The sequence below is a fragment of the Lissotriton helveticus genome, chromosome 5_1 (assembly GCF_964261635.1).
Source record: "Lissotriton helveticus chromosome 5_1, aLisHel1.1, whole genome shotgun sequence".
In the NCBI taxonomy this organism is placed as follows: Eukaryota; Metazoa; Chordata; class Amphibia; order Caudata; family Salamandridae; genus Lissotriton; species Lissotriton helveticus.
This window is the reverse complement of record NC_136065.1, coordinates 1,833,054,209-1,833,074,473: the sequence shown is the minus strand read 5'-3', so window position 1 is coordinate 1,833,074,473 and position 20,265 is coordinate 1,833,054,209. Positions and strand designations below refer to the sequence as shown.

Here is a 20,265-nt window from a genome sequence, read left to right as displayed (position 1 = left end):
ACTTTTGCGTAGCAGTACCCCTGCGCGTCGGTAGGCGTCGTCTGCAGGCGTCCCCTGCGGCTCCGCGTCGTCGGCGTCGTGCGCCGTGATGACGTCGCTGGAGTATATAGACGCCGCCTCCGCGCGCTGACGTCAGTTCTTTGCACACAGCTTTTCCGCGCCAGAACACGCAGAGCCATGTGAGAACCAACACTGGTGCCATTTGAAACTAGGGCCCTGAAAGGGATGTCCTTAACCCTAGGTATCAGTTCGCAGAACGGGGAGGATGGGCGGGGCGGTAAGGAATCTAATACTAACTACTGTTTCTTACAGATATATCGTTACCGAAGGTAAGTAACTTGTTCATCTGAAAGAAACAGGTTAGTATTAGATTCCTTACCTTAGAATAGATACCCCAGCAATACCAACCCCGGTGGTGGGTCTGCGAACCAATACAACCTACACCAGAAAGTCCTGGAGGACCGAACGGCCAAAGAAGCCATCCCTCCGGACTTGACTGTCCAGGCAGTAGTGCCTCGCAAAGGTGTGCAGCGAGGCCCACGTGGCCGCCTGGCAAATGTCCTGCAAAGGGACTCCCCGGCCCAGGGCAGTAGTAGCCGCCGTGGCCCGAGTGGAATGGGCCCTCAGCCCAACAGGAGGCTCCTTCCGAGCCAAAGAGTAGCATGCTTTGATGCACAGGACGACCCACCGAGAGATGGTCCGTTTCTGTACCGCCCTTCCCTTCTTCTCACCCACGTAGCCAACAAACAGTTGGTCATCCACCCGGAACTGGCGTGTGCGATCCATATAGAATGAAAGCGCACGTTTTGGGTCCAGACGATGGAGCCGCTCTTCATCCTTTGAAGGATGCGGAGGCGGGAAGAAAGAGGGCAAGGTGATGGACTGCCCAATGTGAAAAGCAGAGACTACCTTGGGCAGGAAAGAAGGTCTAGTCCGAAGAACCACCTTATCAGGATGAACAGACAAGAAAGGAGGTTGAATAGAAAGAGCCTGGAGCTCACTCACTCTCCTGGCAGAGGTGATGGCTACCAGGAAGGCCGTCTTTAAGGTGAGAAGACGGAGAGGACAGGAATGAAGGGGCTCAAAGGGAGCGCACATCAGGAAAGTCAAAACCAGGTTCAAGTCCCACTGAGGCATCACGAACGGAGTTGGAGGATACATGTGCGTGATGCCCTTCAAGAATCTCAACACAATAGGGGACTTGAACAAAGATGGCTGATCAGGTAGCCTCAAGAAGGCGGAAAGGGCAGAAAGATAGCCCTTGATAGTGCCCAGAGCAGAGCCCTGCTGGGCAAGGGAAAGGAGGAAGAGGAGAACCTCAGACAGAGGGGCAGAAAGGGGATCCACAGCCTTCGCTGTGCACCATGCCACAAATCTGTTCCACCGGCAGGCGTATACCGACTTCGTGGAGGGACGCCTGGCTGCCAGAATGACATCACAGACTTCAGGAGGCAAGTCAAATGGCCTCAACTGTCGCCGCTCAATCTCCACGCATGGAGGTGGAGACTGGACAGGTTCGGGTGGAGGACCGTCCCCTGCTGCTGCGACAGAAGGTCCTCCTGAAGGGGCAGGCGGATCGAGGGACCGACTGTCATGCTGAGTAGCTCGGGATACCAGTACCTTCGAGCCCAGTCCGGAGCCACAAGGATAACTTGGGCCCGGTCGCGCCTGATCTTCTTCAGCACTCTGGGCAGAAGTGGTATAGGCGGAAAGGCGTACAATAGACCGCAACTCCACTCGCGCCGAAAGGCGTCGCCGAGCGAGTGCCGTCTTGGAAACTCCAACGCGCAGAACTGATGACATTGCGCGTTCTCTTCTGTGGCGAATAGATCTAACCAAGGCTCTCCCCATTGCTGAAAGAGGCCTCTCGCCACATCCGAGTTCAGACGCCATTCGTGATCCACCGAGCACCGACGGCTGAGTTCGTCCGCCCTGGCGTTCAGAGAACCTGCCAGGTGTTGAACCGTCAGAGTCACGCCCTGACGTTCCAGCCATTGCCAGAGGCGCAGAGCCTCTTGGCAAAGGGTCCACGACCCCACACCGCCCTGTTTGTTGCAGTACCACATGGCGGTGGTGTTGTCCGTGAACACCTGCACTACACTCCCGTTGACAAAGGGGAGGAATGCCTTCAGTGCTAGGCGAATCGCCCGCAGCTCCAACATGTTGATATGGAGCCGGGACTCCGCCGGAGACCAGAGGCCTCTGATCTCCGCCTCTCCCAAGTGGCCACCCCAGCCTTGGAGGGACGCGTCCGTCACAACCACGTGCTCCGGTTGGGGAAGGGAGAGGGATCTGCCCCTGACCCAATCGCGGTCCGTAAGCCACCACTGCAACTGTCTCGCAGTGCCCTCCGAGATCAGGACATGGTCGGATAGGTTGCCCTGATGCTGGGCCCACTGAAACTTCAGGTCCCACTGCAGAGCCCGCATCCGCCATCTGGCGTGATGCACCAGAAGGATGCAGGAGGCCATCAGCCCCAGAAGCCGCAGCGTCAACCTGACCGAAACCCGGGATAACGGCTGAAAGATGGGAATCAGAGCCTGAATATCCCGGACCCGCCGTTCCGGAGGATAAACCCGAAACTGCGCCGAGTCGAGAACCGCTCCGATGAAAAGGAGCTTTTGAGAGGGACACAGGTGTGATTTCGGCACATTGATGGAAAACCCCAGCTCGTGCAGGAGGTCTGCCGTCATCTGAAGGTGGTGGACGACTGTCTGGGGCGAGCCCGCCTTCAACAGCCAGTCGTCGAGGTAGGGGAAGACTGAAACCCCTAACCGGCGCAGATGAGCTGCGACCACCGCCATCACTTTCGTGAACGGTGGGCCGGCAGGACGGGGATGTGAAAATACGCATCCTGCAAGTCCAACGCTACCATCCAGTCTTGTGGGTCTAGAGCAGCCAAGACCTGAGCCAAAGTCAACATCTTGAACTTCTCCTTCCGGAGGAAGCCGTTGACGTTCCGTAGATCCAAGATAGGACGCAGGCCTCCCTTGTCCTTCTTGGGTACCAGAAAGTAGTGGGAGTAGCAACCACACCCTACTTCTGGCCCAGGAACGCGCTCGATGGCCCCCTTGGCCAAGAGGGCCGTAACTTCCTCCTGCAGAAGTGTCAAGTGGTCCCCCGACACACGGTGGTTCTGCGGTGGCATGGCTGGAGGAGTGGACTCGAAGGGGAGGGCATAGCCCCTTCGGACAAGCTGCAGCACCCACCTGTCCGATGTTATCGCGCGCCAGCGGGAGTGGTGATGGCGAACCCTGCCACCCACTGGCGTCACGTGAGCCCGAAAGCTCGGACTAGGAAGGCTTGGATGCCGCAGCGGAGGGGGGCGTGGACTGACCACGACGCTGGCCTCTACCGCCACCACGGCGGAAACCACGGGCGCCACCGCGCTGGGGAGCGCTCTGCGTCGCGTGGCTGGCAGCACGTGTGGGACCTCCCCTCCCTTGGCCACGAAAGGGCCGAAACGAACCCGTCTGCTGGCGCTGGGTCGAGAGACCCAAGGACTTGGCCGTGACCCTGGAGTCCTTGAAGCGCTCCAGCGCGTGGTCCGCTTTGTCACCAAATAGGCGACTGCCATCAAATGGCATGTCCATAAGTGTATTTTGGACGTCTGGTGAGAAGTTGGCAGATCTCAGCCAGGCATGGCGACGAATCGCCACCGTAGTGGACATGGCCCGTCCCAGTGAGTCTGTGGTGTCCAGACCACAACGGATCGAGTACCGCGCCGCATCCCGGCCTTCAACCAAGGCCCGGGTGAGCTTGTCCCGCACTTCCTGGGGGCATTGCGGCAAACACTCCTCGACCGTATCCCACAGGGAGTGGGTGTAGCGGCCCAAGAGGCACGCGGTGTTACAAGACCGCAGTCCAGCGCTCAAAGAGGAAAACACTTTTTTACCAAATTGGTCGTACCTCTTTGATTCCCGGTCGGGCGGAGCCGACGGAAATGCGGACTGTGAAGTGGAGGCCTGGATCACCAGACTCTCCGGGGAGGGATGGGTGGACAGGAAGGCAGGGTCGTCCGAGCATGGACGGTGACGCCTGGCAACGTTCCGGTCAACCGGCGCACCAGAAGCGGGCCTGGACCAGGTGCCCAGAAGGACATCCGTCAGTGCCTCATTAAACGGCAGCAGAGGCTCCTGGGGGCATGACTGCGGTTTAAACACTTCCGTCAGAATATTCGGTTTGACCTTCGCGACGGGGAGCTCAAGGTGTAAGGCCTTGGCAGCCCTCATCAGGACCACCGAATAGGCAGCACCTGCCTCGGACGCCACAGGGGACGGAGAGACAAACCCAGGGTTGGGCGACTCGTCCAGGCCACTGGCATCACCCAGATCACCTACCCAGTCCACATCATACTGGCAGGCACGGGATAGAGGGTCCTCAGACCCCTCCCAACCCTCTCCATACTCCTCCTCATCATACCCATATTCTGGATCGACGATATAGACATCGGGGTCAACGGGCCCCATCGGCGTCGGATCCGGCGTCGGCCGACGCCGGTCCGGCTCCGTGTCCGGAGTCGGGGAGGTAAGGGGGGTGGCGCCGCGCGGCGTCGGTGCCGGGGACCCGACGCCGGCCGGAGCCGACGGCGGAGTCGCTGCACCACGCGGGGGCGGTACCACGGGTTGGCCCACAGGAACCGACGCCGGAGAGGCCGGGAGACCAGCCGGCGACGAACCAGAGGGAACCAGCGGCGCCGGGGCCGGAGCCACCGGCGGCGCCGGGGCAGGAGCACCCGAACCGCTCGGGCCCCCAGACGGGACCGACGGGCCCGCAGGCGCCGAAGGCCCCGCCGGAGAAGACCTCGCCCTCATAGCAATGAGGAAGGCCTCGATCTCCTCACGCGACGCGCCTTCCCCAGGGACCGACAGGTGTGGGGTAGACGGCGTCGGCGACCCATGCGGGACCGCGGGGGTGGGGTCACCCGAGCCCCCGGCCGCAGCACGCGGGCGTCGGGGGGAGTCGGGGGTGCGATGGCGACGCCCCGACTTCTTGTGCTTACCTGACGAGCCGGAGGAATGGTGGCGACTCCCGGAGCGCCCATGGCGGCTCCGCGACCGCTCCCTCGACCGCTCCCTCGACCTCCGACCGGACCGGGACCGCTCTCGACGCGGGGCCGACACCCGGAGCTCGAGAAGCTTGCGGGACCGCTCCCGCCTAGCTTTTCCAGTCAAGGCCCGACAGTCGACGCAGGACTCCACGTCGTGGTCCGCGCCCAGACACCGGAGGCAGAGTCGATGGTGGTCGGTGACCGACATCAGGCGGTCGCACTCGTCACAACTCTTGAAACCGGGCATCCTACCGGCACCGTAAAGATCAATTAGTTAACAAAAAACTTGGTCAAAAGACCGGAGTACTGCTCTTCGGATCTGCGCTAACTGGCGCGGAAAAAAGAAGAACTGACGTCAGCGCGCGGAGGCGGCGTCTATATACTCCAGCGACGTCATCACGGCGCACGACGCCGACGACGCGGAGCCGCAGGGGACGCCTGCAGACGACGCCTACCGACGCGCAGGGGTACTGCTACGCAAAAGTTTCCGGATCCAGACTGACGCCTGGGGATATTCTAAGGTAAGGAATCTAATACTAACCTGTTTCTTTCAGATACACTACTAAGCTACCCACACTACTCCCACTCCTACACTACCCTAAACCCTAAAACACTACTATGCCACCACACTACTCCCACCCCTACACTACCCTAAACCCTAAAACACTACTACGCTACCCACACTACTCCCACTCCTACACTACCCTAAACCCTAAAACACTACTACGGTACCCACACTACTCCCACTCTTACACTACCCTAAAACACTACTACGCTAACCACACTACTCCCACCCCTACACTACCCTAAACCCTAAAACACTACTACGCCACCCACACTACTCCCACCCCTACACTACCCTAAACTCTAAAACACTACTACACTACCCACACTACTCCCACCCCTACACTACCCTAAACCCTAAAACACTACTACGCTACCCACACTACTCCCACCCCTACACTACCCTAAACCCTAAAACAATACTACACTACCCACACTACTCCCACCCCTACATTACCCTAAACCCTAAAACACTTCTACAATACCCACACTACTTCCACCCCTACACTACCCTAAACCCTAAAACACTACTGCACTACCCACACTACTCCCACCCCTACACTACCCTAAACCCTAAAACACTACAATAAACAAACACTACCACACAACACTACCCTAAAACCTAAATCACTACACTACATAAACACTACACTACCCTCCCTAATAGACTACAGTAAATAAACACAACACCTCAACACACACTAAAAGTTTTTTTTTTTAAAACACACACAAACATTACCACACTACTTTTAAACTACCCTAAACCCTACATAAGTAACCCCCACCCCATGCACAAACCCCCTTACCTCTCTCCTCTCCAACGTCGCCGCCGGATCCTGCTTCCTCCTTCCTGCTTGCTTCATGTCGTTGTGAGGAAACAGCCTAAGTTTCCTCACAATGACGTGGATAGCCGCCCCCGCCGCCGCCATTACACATTACATCGCATGCGTTGTAAAAGCGCATGCGATGTAATGGTATGCGTGGTTTTACCACGCGTTGTAACATCGCATGCGTTGTAATGCATGCGATGTAAAAGCAACGCGTGGTAAAACCCGCGTTGTAATGGCTGTTCCCCATTCTACACCAGCTCTCAGCATGCAAAGGTTCGTCAGACTGCTGCCACATGCTCTACGCAGTGCCATATTAAACGTGCTGAAAACTCGAGCCACCTACAGCTGCATATGTGTTATGTCTAGAACGTGCGCTGATCAGACCGAAAAACAACTACTGTGTTGAAGTAACTTTGAGGGCCGCAGCACTCACTGTGCAGACATAGCTTACCAAGCTAGACTGATACTATAGGAAAAACATATTATTCTCATGTGAAGCTAAATATTCTGCTAAACTCTAAACATTTATAATATCATGTGCCGTGTGCAAAGCAACAAGAAGAATAAAATGGCGTTTAGCTTTTAACAAGCTCATGCTAACTTAACACAGTATTAAGGCAAATGCACTCCATATGACACCCTCCCTTGATCGAAGCACGGATAAGATAAGATAAGATAAGAGGCAAATTTCGGAAAGCAGAGTTCAAGAACAACAGTCAGAAACAATCCTAAATTTGCAATGGAAAAAACATTATTCAAAAATTCTAAGAAAAACGTTAAAATTTCAAATCTTTCAAAATTTCAAAGCCAGTAGGCTTGGGCCAAAAAAAACACCTCATAATTCATGAAAAAATATAAGGTCATAGCAAAAAACAGTCGATATCCATGCTGTGAACTCGGTCATGGTAGAGAGGTAAGTGAATGAACATCTCAGTCCATCAAAGAATAAGCAAAATATGCGGCAACGGCCTCCAATAGGAAGTCACTGTTCTCATCCGAGAAAAGGCAGCCATCCAGTTTAAAAGAGGGAACAAACATACATGTCCCTCAATCACCGGAGCCACTAGCACCATCAGAGGACAACTCAGCAGGTTCTCAATAAAGCTGTGTGCCAAGAAATCTTGCGCCGCTGCGAATATATTCCAACGACCCAGGACTCCATGCATCGCTGCAACGGCCATAATCCCTCCGCCAGAACAAAGCAGATCGTGAGCAACTACGGGGCCCATGAGCTGGTTATAATCCACTTCGGGAGACACCGAATTGCAGAGACACAAATCCAAGGCCCAATCGAAATCGGAGCTCAGGCAATGAAACACCGGCTGGACACACGTGAAATAGGAAAATCGAAACGATAATCCATATGCTGCGCTCAATGTCGCCAGAGGCAGCGATCCAAAGTATTCAAGCATCCTACTACGAAGGATTGACAGCCGAGACACCGCTTCGCATTGGGCATGAGGGACATCCCTTTCTGAATAAATAGAACAGAAGTAAGCCACCTGCGACCAGGGCTAGTAGTAAGGGAAATCCACCAAAAAGGCTCGAGAAAATAGAATGCAAGAAGGCAGGGATCACGCCAAAAATAGCATGAAAGGAACTTAGTAGGCCCCCCGCATACTACTTTAAAAAAGTGTGCAAGGTCCGTGGTGGAGGACGCATTAAAAATAGTGTTAACCAACTCAATGACATGCAAGCGCAAATCAGTATTTAATAAAGCATGCACCTCCGTGCGGGTGTTTGCCATGTGAAGGACAAATGTCTCACAAGCAGATGTGAGGGCTACTTCTTTCTGAGACAAAAGAGCTCTTATTCGACTCATCTTATTGAACTCTGCTTTCAAGGTCGGAATCGTAGGCCAGATGGAAACATCCAGTTTCCCATGCGGGGGTGGATACATTCCATTCTTACAGCAAGTAACACGCTCACTGACTGTTATCACATAACTAATACCGGCCACCATACCACAACAATCTTCATTATTTAAAAGTAAATAACTATCGTTTGACAGTAAAGTAAACGTGGGCACGATAGCGGGAACTGGTGTACCTTTCAAAACACATGCTAAATTTGGTTCCTTTTGATTGCAAGAGCCATGCAATTGGATATGTCTGCACATTAATGAATGGTCGGGAGTCTCAGTGCATTCTTCACCATTCAGGAAAACCTTTTTCCCTTCCTTAATGCATCTATATGTAAATGGAAGTGACCACGCTTCATGGAGAAAAGCTGTCCCTAAAGGCTCATATCTACCTATGGCATAGTACTTCATGCAATTTTCAAAAACGGAACAAAGCAAAAGGCAGCGAAATTAAGCCATGTATAAGCCATGTTGCCGCATTGGCCTCTGCCACATAAAATGGTAAAGGTTCTAATCTTACAATATGTAACATGGAAAAAGTGGCATCCTTCATTGACATTAAACGCTGCTTGTCAGTCAAATTAAACGGTGCAAACAAGGACGAGGTATTCATGTAATGCCATGGCACTCGGCCAGCCTTTAGAGTCTGTAAAGCCCAAGCAAACTGCATAATAGAACGCAATTGATTCTGTCCATGAAACAAAGTTGACACATCATCTTGCACAATATCAACAACAGATGAAACAATATTATCTAATGTGTAAATGCGGGAGAACAAAGTGTTAATACTATTATCTACAACTGCCAGCACTTTCTCTAGATTAGCTTGATCTATAGCCCTAATGCGGGTAGCCGCCTCAATCTGAGACAATTTCCAGGCTTTGTTGTAAATAGCACATTTCCATCTCTTGGATCTGCCGTTAGCAGGGCCTTTCACAAAGTCATTCAGATCAACATCATCAGTCAGTTTAGATAAATGCAGTTTAACTGACGCCAACGTGGAATGTTTGAGCCAATTCTGACATAATTTGCCTACAGAATAGGTAGTTACCGAATGGCCATTTTCAAAACGGGGATCCACTCTGACCTGTTTATAGCCAGGTGCCAAACCCAGAAAATGATGCTGACACGAATCAGCACTTCTGTGCCAAACCAACCAACCCTCCGGATCCTGACTGGATATATTAAAGGAAGAATTAAGCAACATAGTTTGCAAATCTCGGATTGAGAATCTAGTGACATTATTCCAACCGGAGTATTCTTCCAATTCAGGGAATGAAGGAGCATTACATTTTTTTACAGTAGCCAATCCAAAGCAAGTTGTCTGTGAAATAGTCGAATTCAAAAACAACATGTGGTCTGGTACGAGACATGCATGGTGCAAAGCCTCTGTGCCTTGTACTTGCCAGGCTTTAGAACCCCAAACAGATTTAAGATCAATAGTATCCTTCCACACCTCGTAGCCTCCAACAGCCAATTAGTCCAGAAAGGACTTCGAATACAATAGTTTTGTGTCGGTAAGTCTAACCTTGGACATGGACTTCTCAGACAGTTTAAAATAAAATGCATTGGGATTAGACTGATTAAAATCAGTAAAATAAGTGATTTTTTCCAAAAAGGAAACAGAACTGACTTGTACAGGAGCTGGACAATGTTCCCATTGTGTATAGTTAACAGTATTCCTCCTGGTATTAGCCTTATGCAGGAAGTGATTCCCAAAATGTTAGAAACAATACAAATCACCATAATTAGCAGATTCTAAATACAAATCTTCAGCATCAAAGGCAGCATAATATTTCAAATCAGAAAACAATGCCTCTACGGCCTGAACATCCCAATCATCAGAACTTATATTTTGTTTCACCACATCCCCCATAGAAACTGAAGTACATTTGGGACATTTATAACTTCAGTCGGTCCATGGATCTGAAACTTAACAGCATCCCATACAATCCCATCCAGGACAGGACAGGCCAGGCTGTGATGTTAACCTAAGACAGGTCCCTCTTCCATATGTGAGATGAAGAATGTGGAGCCCAAGTTCCATTAAGTGGGAGAATGCAGGTTCTTTCCTCAACATAATGTCCGTTGACAAAACCAAAAAAATACACCACAAACCCTATGGACATGAACAAGTAAATGGAAAAAGCACCAACCAAATGTATGTCCAAGGTGGAATCAAAAAATGTTTTTTAAAAAGGGTTATCAAAACAGAAATTTTGGAAGGCTTCTTCGATGTGCGAGAGTCAGTGTCAAAGGAAAATCTGGATTCTGTAGCCAAGCGTGTCTGCAAATCAGTCATCGATAAGTCAGTGGGGTATGTATAGGTAGTTTCATCGTGGCGAGCACCAGGCAATGAACTTAACAAAGGACTTGAAACTGCGGGTAACTCGCGCTCAATCTCAGGCCCAGGATCAGGTACAGGGGCCAAAACAGAATTTCTCATCATCGCAGGACATGAGACTACCAGAGTCATGCTATGAAGAATCGGCCACTCTGTGTAGTTTGACTTTGTCAATTGAGATATACCTCTTTTCTTTACGACCTGGAAGTGGAGGTAAAACGACTGTTCTTGTGCCCTTCACACCAAGCACTGGAACCGGAGCTCGATATGATGGACCAAACTCTTTTTTGTTCTCGATCTTCTCTCGAACCAGTTCTCCAACTTGTGGTAGCCAGCCAACTACCAGAATCTGCAACTCAGTTTCAGATGTGCAGGGCAAATGTTCCTTTGCAAGATTGTCTCTTGTCTTTTGTAGATCCTGTAAAACATTGCAATGTTCGTCTACGTCAAAGGAGGCGGCAACAGCCACCGAGTCTAGACCGTCAAGGTCCGGTACGAACATCTTGATACCAAAGAGCATTTCGTAGGGGGTCCGCCCATCCAGAGACTTTCTAGGGAGATTATTTAGGGCACGCTGTACGCTATTGAGGTGGGTCAGCCAGTTCCTGCCAGTGCCTATAACTCTAGATGTCAGAGACTGCTTTAAATCTCGGTTCATTCGTTCCACAACACTATTACCCTTAGGCCTGTATGGAGACGAAAACTTGACTTGGACCCCCAGCGAAGCTATAGCATCCTTATACTCCTTAGAAGCGAAAGCAGGACCCTGGTCCGAATGGAAGGTGCAATAGGCAAAAATCCCTACAAAGATACGCAAGTCTCTTACGACAGTTCGAGAATCAGCGCTGCGGTGGGGCCACACCCATACAAAGCGTGTGCATGAATCAACTGCTACTTAGATGTACTTATACGCAGTATTAGAAGAAAAGGGACCGCAGTGATCTAAGTAAACACAACCAAGTGGTCTATTAGAAATGTACAACTGTGTCTGGGGCGGACGCGCAGCAGTTGAAGGCTTAATCTGCTGGCAAATGTCACAACGAAGGACACAATCACGCGTCTGTGTGTACAGTCCCCGCCACCAGAAACGTAGTTGTAACTGAGAAACATAGCCGAGACGCCTGCATGCGCAGACGCCACTCCTTCATGGGCAGCTGTAATCAGTGTGTGCCTGCGGTCTGCGTTGGGAATCAGACGTTCACCAACATCAGGAATTTTCACATAAGGGACTTTATCAGGACTTAAGTGATAGGTATACTTCGAAGGGAATCCTTTCGGATATTTAATTCCCTTCTCAGTGGCAGCAACAGCTGCTAAGATGTCATCATCTATTTTACTTTTGGAACGTGTAACTGCTGCAATCAAACATGTCGATACTGCTGTTTTTGCGGCTTCATCAGTCAAAGAATTCCCGACAGCGTGTACGCCTTCGTGCTGATGACCGAGAGTGTGAATTACAAACGCGAGAGGCAATCGCTCTTTAAGCTCAGCCACTTGGAACCCAGATCATTTTATGTTTTATTGTGCTACCTTTGGAATCACAAAAATCATTCTGAATCCAAAAATGTAGGTTCTCATTGTAAGACTGGACACAGTAGTAAGAATCACTCACAATAAGTGTCATCACACTAGGATCTGTGTACTCTAATGCAAGCATCAAAGCACGGAGCTCTGTCAATTGTGCGGTACAGTCCCCTAAAGTCTGCGTGTGCACGACTTCGGACTTGAATTCATCATTCACTATGGTACCTACCACAATAGCGCAAGCGGAAACGTATGCGTGTTTAGACCCATGCGCAACCTGTGCTGAACCATCAGTGTAAATGATACAGTGGAAATCCTCCAAAGGCCTCATAGTTAAAGGCGCAGGATGAACAAATTCATACTGCAAAAACTCCTGAGACTGCAAGGAAGCGTCAAAAATAAACATGACATCCGAAGACGTCAACGAAGCGGCCCACTGAATCCACTGAGGGTGAAAAGCTTTAGAATTTGGTACACTGGCTCTCGTCACTGCCTCGACTGCAGGATACGGGGTAACAAACAACATGGGCTTTCCCTGTGACAGTGCCTGTTCCTTAAGAATCGCCATCTGCACTTCTGTCAAAAACATTTCCACAGTGGAAAACCGCATTTCAGCCGAAGTGTACAAGTGTGACTTGTAAGCAATATGTACTGTTTCTCCTTCGTTAAAAGTCAGGTAAGTGAAACCTACCGCCCCAGGGATGATTCTTATCACCAGGTTGGTGTGGTTATCACGAATCAGTAGGAATTTAGATTCTAAAAGATCAGCTTGCAAAGATTGCAAAATCGCTGAATGTTCCGGCAGCCAGCAAGATTTGGTAAACGTTGGTTGTATCAAAGAATACAAGGGCTTGATACGCTGGGCATATTCGGGAATGTAAGTACGCCCGAAATTCAACAAGCCCAGTAAAGATTGTAGTTTCTTCAGGGTTGTAGGAGCGCGCAATTGTGCGCATTTCTCCAAGAAGTGAGGGGCTAATCCTCGACCTTCATTGTTGAGCTCGTAGCCCAGGAACAACACTGTAAACTCAGCAATGTGGGATTTCGCAAAATTAAATTTGTAACCGAAGTCCGCAAAGGAAGAAATTATGCGGTCAACTCGACACAGATGCGCCCACAACTCGTTGTCTGTGAGATAAATGTCATCCACATACGAACACGCATCTGGGTCTATCCTCTCTAAGAGAGAGACAATACGGGCGGCAAACACCCCTGAACTATTCTTGTAGCCCATCGGTAGGCGTTTAAATTGTCTTCGTTTACCGCCACTTGTAAAACTGGTACACTGGGAGCTTAAGCCAGCCAAGTGGTGGGCAAAAAAAACGTTGGATATGTCTAGCATGGTTTTAACCCGCTTACGCTCAAGACTATCCACTAAAGCAGAGCCGTGGGCATTCTGTACTGCACAGGTACAGCAATGCTAGTTCAAATGCCGGTAATCCAATACCAAACGATACGATCTGTCATGCTTGGTTACAGTAAAAAGAGGGTTTTTCATCGGGGACACACAAGTTTCAATCACACCTTGATATTTCAATTGTACAAGGATTTCCGCAACAGAAGCCTTAGCTTCACATCGGATGGGATATTGGCGTTGAGGCTGTGGCATATACCGCAAAGGAATCTCTTGGTGTGGAGAAAATTTATCCCAACCACAGTGTGTGCGGTACAAAGCAGGCGCAAGGTACTTTGCCCACTCTTCTGCAAAATTCTGCGCATGCTCCTTCTAGACAGTGTGCGCGGAACTAGGGAGGATTACCTCCTCCCCTCCTGGAGCTGCGAGAACAAAAAGGTGGGGGCCAGTCAGCCTCCGCTAACAAAATATCATACGTAGTAGTAAGATTCTCCCAAAATACCCCTTTTACGGTACGTTGTATGTCACCCTCAATCAAAAGGACAATTTCTTAAAGTCTATCAGGGGGAGCTACTCTAGTATCAGCTGTCTCCACAACAACATAACGGTTAGTCGCTGTCACCTTCAGTAGTGGACGCAGGGCCTCTCGCACAATGGTAATCTCCGCCGCGCTGTCCAGCAGGGTCAGAGAACAGGTCAGATTCCGACGCTGCGTTCTCACTATCTGCGGCATATCTCACTGTTAAAGCGGCTACTTTTTTCTTTTGAAACTGGGGACTCTTCGGTGTTGATTCGTCCTGTTTGCCTTTACCGTCTTTTGGGCGGGGCTGGTCACGTGACTGTTGGCCGCCCCATCCTCTGCTGCCACCTCCACCACCTGCCGATGAGGCTGATGTGTCCTGGAAAGAACGAGGAGAGCGTTGATCAGAAACCTGAAATCTATCAGGTGACTTAATCATAGTGCGGTCGTGCAAATCATAAACGCGCTCAGTAGACGCAGGCACCGGTGACGGGGGACGTGACTCCTGCTTCTGTTGCTGTTGTTTACCCTGACCTTTCTTTTTCGGCCAATTCTGCTTTTTAGCCTTGGGCTGGTCATCAGTCTCCGACTTCTGACCTTGTGGTTGGTTCTTCTCTTTCGTAGAGAAGGGCTTGAGCCCCAAACTATTACGGCCCACGGTCTTATAAGCCGCTGTAATAATTTTAGGTAACGGTCGGGGTTTGTCGGGATCGGGAACCGCCAGTAAAGCATTAGACACTTGAAAGTTAACCGCATCTCCCTTGACATTGGCAAGGACAAGATCAGCAACTACGTCAAAGCTTCCGCATAGTCTCATTCCTAATTCAACTTCTGCTTCAGATCCGTGCTCATCCTGAACACGTTTAAGGACCGTCGGCAGTACAGTCATAGATGGGGTGCCAAAGCACCTCGCATACACAGCCACAAAAATCTTTCCCCAAGTCTCACAGTCACCAACCTCTGGGGTCAAGTCCTTAGGAATACTAATTTTAAGGATCCTGTGTTTTTCCACAGGAGACATGTTAGGAAATACAGCTTCCAGCTGGTCAAATTTCTCAGCAAGCCAGAAAGGGAACTAGTTCCTATCCTGGGGGCGCCTGCCCATCACAGCATTGACCATAACAGGATTGAATTTCATACTACTCGGTCTGGCTGGAAGCGCCACAGCTCCCGGGGTGCAGCCGGGAGATTGCGGGATATGTATTGCACCAATGCACGAATTACACTAATTGCGACAGCATGCAAAATTCGCAAATCCGCAACGGGAACCAAATCACGCTGAGGATGCGGCGTAAATCCGGCTAAAACAGGCCAAGTCGCACCCACAATGGACCTAACCTGGATCCTAATGGCAGTAGCAGTATAGGTGTCAAACACAGTAGTATTTGCATTAGCTGCCGGAAAGGTCACGCACGAATAGAATATTTCGTAAGGGAAAGCTGCATCCGCGCTAACCACCAAAATCACTGCCATGCCCTCCAAACCGACACTAAAAGTCTGCAAATGATTGCGAACCGCAATACGACTATGTTGCGGTATATCGACGGCCATAGCGACACAGGAAGAAAGAAGTACAATAAAAACTAGGTAACACAACTGGGTAGTAATTCAAGGGGAAAACCGTTTGAAAAGATGAAAAGATTCAAGCTTGAAAGACCTATATAACTATAGGTAGGCTTAACCGACACTACTATTATCCGGAAACAATAGTGAAGTGGTTAAGGACTGACAGAAGTACTACTCAAGTGTCATGCAATAAGACCACCATTGTTAGGGCGCCATGTGGCAGGGATTCCGCTTCTACACAGAACTGTGCACAAAGACTTGGAACCTTAGTGACTTAGGGTGTGCCAAAACTCACCTTAGTGTCCAAAAGCCCCTACCAGACTAGCAATCAGTGTCTTATTTGTTCTTACAAATCCCCAATAATTAGACAACCCAGAACATGGACTTAGTACACCTCAGGAAACGTGGAACACATGAACACTCTTTCGTTATACTCACTAATCAGCCCAAAACAGAGAGTAAATGAGGACAAGTGCTATTTGGAAACATTTATTTCTAATGCTGTGCTCTCAGGTACAGTATGTTAGATAATACAAGCAAACATATTATCAGAAACAAGGTTATCAGCATAGTTACAATTCCATAGAATACAAAAGGAGTAAGCATGTTAAATGCTAATGGTCAGAAGGCTAAAGGAACCTACTTCTTACCCTCCCTTGCTAGTATATTAGATTAGATCTATAGAAGGTCTCTTGGGATTACAAGGGCGGCCCCATACCTTATGTTCTAGTAGAATGAGATCACGTCATATTCTACACCAGCTCTCACCATGCAAAGGTTCGTCAGACTGCTGCCACATGCTCTACGCAGTGCCATATTAAACGCGCTGAAAACTCGAGCCACCCACAGCTGCATATGTGTTATGTCTAGAATGTGCGCTGAACAGACTACTGTGTTGGACTAACCTTGAGGGTCGCAGCACTCACTACGTAGACATAGCTTACCAAGCTAGACAGATACTATAGGAAAAACATATTATTCTCATGTGAAGCAAAATATTCTGCTAAAGTCGAAACATTTATAATATCATGTGCCGTGTGCAAAGCAACAAGAAGAATAAAATGGCGTTTAGCTTCTAACAAGCTCATGCTAACTTAACACAGTATAAAGGCAAATGCACTCCATATGACAGCGCTTTTCTGTTGATACTTCCACTGTAACCTCTGGTTCATCGCAAGAGTCATTTTCAGAAACATTTGATGCTTGCAGTACACCTTTTGAAGATTTTTTTGCTCTTCTATCTCTTTTTTTGCAATTTGTTTTCTGTTTTTATTGTCAAAATGTGGAACCATCAGCGCGTTAATATTTTTCTTGTTTTCATACACTTTTTCCAATTCTGCTAATAGCAATATTTCTTCCTGTGACCATAATTTTGACGGTCTGCTGCTTGCTAGAGCTGCTAGTCTAGCCAATTTTGCGCTCTTGGATGCGCATGCTGAGCATGTTGTGAAACACCAATCTTTATTCCAAATCTGATGTCACAGAAGCTGCACAGGAATGACAGCTCTCCTTTTTGAGGTCTTCCTTATATTGTGGTAATCGGCTTCTTTGTCACATTTTGAGCAATACGTTTTAAGATAGAAGCCTTTGTGCTTGTTGGAATCCTGTTTTCTCAGTTCTTTAAAAGTTCCCAATATGTCTCCACACAAGTCACATTAATACTTTTCGTTTGGGTATTTCCAATAAGTGACTTTTTTTGTGTAGTCACTTTTCTTGGTTATTAGATCTTTGCTGACCTCGTACACATCGGGAAGATTTTCAAAGTTTGTTGTATCAATGTCATTCTTGGCTGAGGAGGCCACAAACTTGATGGATTCGCTGAGGTTTACTGTTGTCCCGATTCACAGGAAGGGCTCGGCTCACGTCCAGAGTCACTGACGCCCCGCATGGAGGCGCCTCGTCCAGCCGCGGTGTGTGCCCAGCCCCGCTTCACGCCCCAGCCCGACCGACCCAGCCCTTAGAGCCAATCCATTATTCCGAAGTTACGGATCTGACTTGCCGACTTCCCATACCTACATTGTTCCAACATGCCAGAGGTGTTCAGCTTGGAGACCTGCTGCGGACATGGGTACGGCCCAGCGCGAGATTTACACCACCTCCCCTGGATTTTCAAGGACCAGCGAGAGTTCACCGGACGCGGCCGGAAACGCAACGCTTTCCAAGGCTCGGGCCCCTCTCTCGGTGCGAACCCATTCCAGGGCACCCTGCCCTTCACAAAGAAAAGAGAACTGTCCCCGGGGCTCCCGCCGGCTTCTCCGAGATCGATTGCGTTACCGCACTGGACACCGCAAGGCCGCCCGTCTCCGCCCGTCTCCGCCACTCCGACTCCCTTTAGATCGCCGAGGGCAACGGAGCCCATCGCCTGTCCCTTCCGAACGGCGCTCGCCTATCTCTTAGGACAGACTGACCCAAGTTCAACTGCTGTTCACATGGAACCCTTCTCTACTTCGGCCTTCAAAGTTCTCGCTTGAATATTTGCTACTGCCAACAAGATCTGCAGCTGCGGCGGCTCCACCCGGGCCCTCACCACGGGCTTCCGTGCGCATCGCAGAGGCCCTCCTACTCGTTGCGGCTTAGCCTCTGCGGCTCTCAGCGCCGGTGACGGTATGGGCCCGAGACTCCAGCGCCATCCATTTTCAGGGCTAGTTGATTCGGCAGGTGAGTTGTTACACACTCCTTAGCGGATTCTGACTTCCATGGCCACCGTCCAGCTGTCTATATCAACCAACACCTTTTCTGGGGTCTGATGAGCGTCGGCATCGGGCGCCTTAACCCGGCGTTCGGTTCATACCGCAGCGCCAGTTCTGCTTACCAAACGTGGCCCACTAGGCACTCGCATTCCATGCCCAGCTCCACGCCAGCGAGCCGGGCTTCTTACCCATTTATAGTTTGTGAATAGGTTGAGATCGTTTCGGCCCCAAGACCTCTAATCATTGGCTTTACCAGTTAAAACTGGGGACTCCGAGCGCCAGCTATCCTGAGGGAAACTTCGGAGGGAACCAGCTACTAGATGATTTGATTAGTCTATCACCCCTATACCCAGGTCAGACAACCGATTTGCACGTCAGGAGCGCTACGGACCTCCACCTATGTTTCCTCTGGCTTCACCCTGCCCAGGCATAGTTCACCATCTTTTGGGTCCTATCACGCACGTTCATGCTCCACCTCCCCGACGGAGCGGGCGAGACGGGCCGGTGGTGCGCCCGCCGCCTGAAGCGCGGCAGGATCCCACCTCAGCCGGTGCGCACCGGCCCTCACCTTCATTGCGCCACAGGGTTTCCTCGGCCCTCCGACTCGCACATGTGTTACACTCCTTGGTCCGTGTTTCAAGACGGGTCAGGTGGGTAACCGACATCACAGCAGACCCGCGGCGTGGGGCCTCTCTGCCCGGCGGCGCAACGTGGTCGTGGTGCACTGAGAGCGGTCGACAGTCGCGCCGGGAGCAGGTTGGGCGTCCCCCTTTCAACCGCCCTGGCATGCCCCGAGGTGCCTGGGGGAGGGCGCGGAAGCGGTTGAATCTCCCTCGGCCCCGCGGACACAGCAAAGCTACTGCCAGGGGGGCTGTAACACCCTCTCTGCTGGAGCAGAGAGCCACCTGCTACCCAAAGCCTTCCCAGTCGACCCGGAGCCGGTCGCGGCGCACTACTGCGGAGGAAATGCACCCTACGGGGGACGGGTAGGGCCCGGTCGCAGGTCCCCCGGAGGGGATCTGGAACTCCTGGGCCACCGACCTTCCCGCCATGTTGAATCCTCCGGGCGGACAGCATGGACCCCACCCGTTTACCTCTCGACGGTTTCACACCCTCTTGAACTCTCTCTTCAAAGTTCTTTTCAATTTTTCCTTACGGTACTTGTTGGCTATCGGTCTCGCGCACGTACTTAGCCTTAGAGTTAACCACCCACTTTGGGCAGCATTTCTAAGCAACCCGACTCTGAGAAGACCCGATCCCGGCACACTGGGGGCCGCTACCGGCCGTACACCGTCCACGGGTGAGCCTTGAAAAGAAGGACTTGGCCCCCATGAGCGACGCCGGGGAGTCGGTCTTCTGTACGCCACATTTCCCGAGCCCACCACCGGGAGGGGATTCGGCGCTGGGCTCTTCCCTCTTCACTCGCCGTTACTGGGGGAATCCTGGGTAGTTTATTTTCCTCTGCTTAGTAATATGCTTAAATTCAGCGGGTCGCCACGTCTGATCTTAGGTCGTAGTCGGAAGAATAACTCCGGAGCGTCAAGGGAGTTGCCGGGGAAGGCCAGGCCCCTGCCGAAGCAGGGGCCTGGCATCCTGGCAGCACGCACCCTCTTTACCCGGATCGGATCTGTAGGGGTTTCACACTCCCCGGGAAGCCGGCCGCAGAGGTGGGAGCCCAAGGCACCTGCACACGGGCAGCTGGTGGGACACCACAGACAGCCACATGCGGCACACAGTCAGGCACCCCGGGATGAGACCAGGGCAGACCGGTCGCCAGACCCCTTCTCGGGGTGGAATCTCTTTGCATGAAACAACAGCCGAGGCTGGCCAAGCAGTCCATCCTTAAATGGACCAAGAGTGCCCAATGGATCAGAGTAAGGCTGTGGCATCCCCTGGCAGGCCACCCTACGCAGGGGGTATGCTGGCTTAGCGTCCCGGCCTGCTCCCGGGGCAAGCAGACTC

At 51.1% G+C, this 20,265-nt stretch overlaps 1 protein-coding gene and 1 pseudogene across 1 annotated transcript in view; both read right to left on the bottom strand.

Annotated features, from left to right (window-relative positions):
• LOC144752812 (uncharacterized) overlaps nucleotides 1–20,265 on the bottom strand; it is a 762,950-nt gene that overhangs the window by 713,435 nt on the left and 29,250 nt on the right. The window lies entirely within an intron of this gene.
• Nucleotides 17,642–19,794, bottom strand: LOC144756716 (28S ribosomal RNA; annotated as a pseudogene).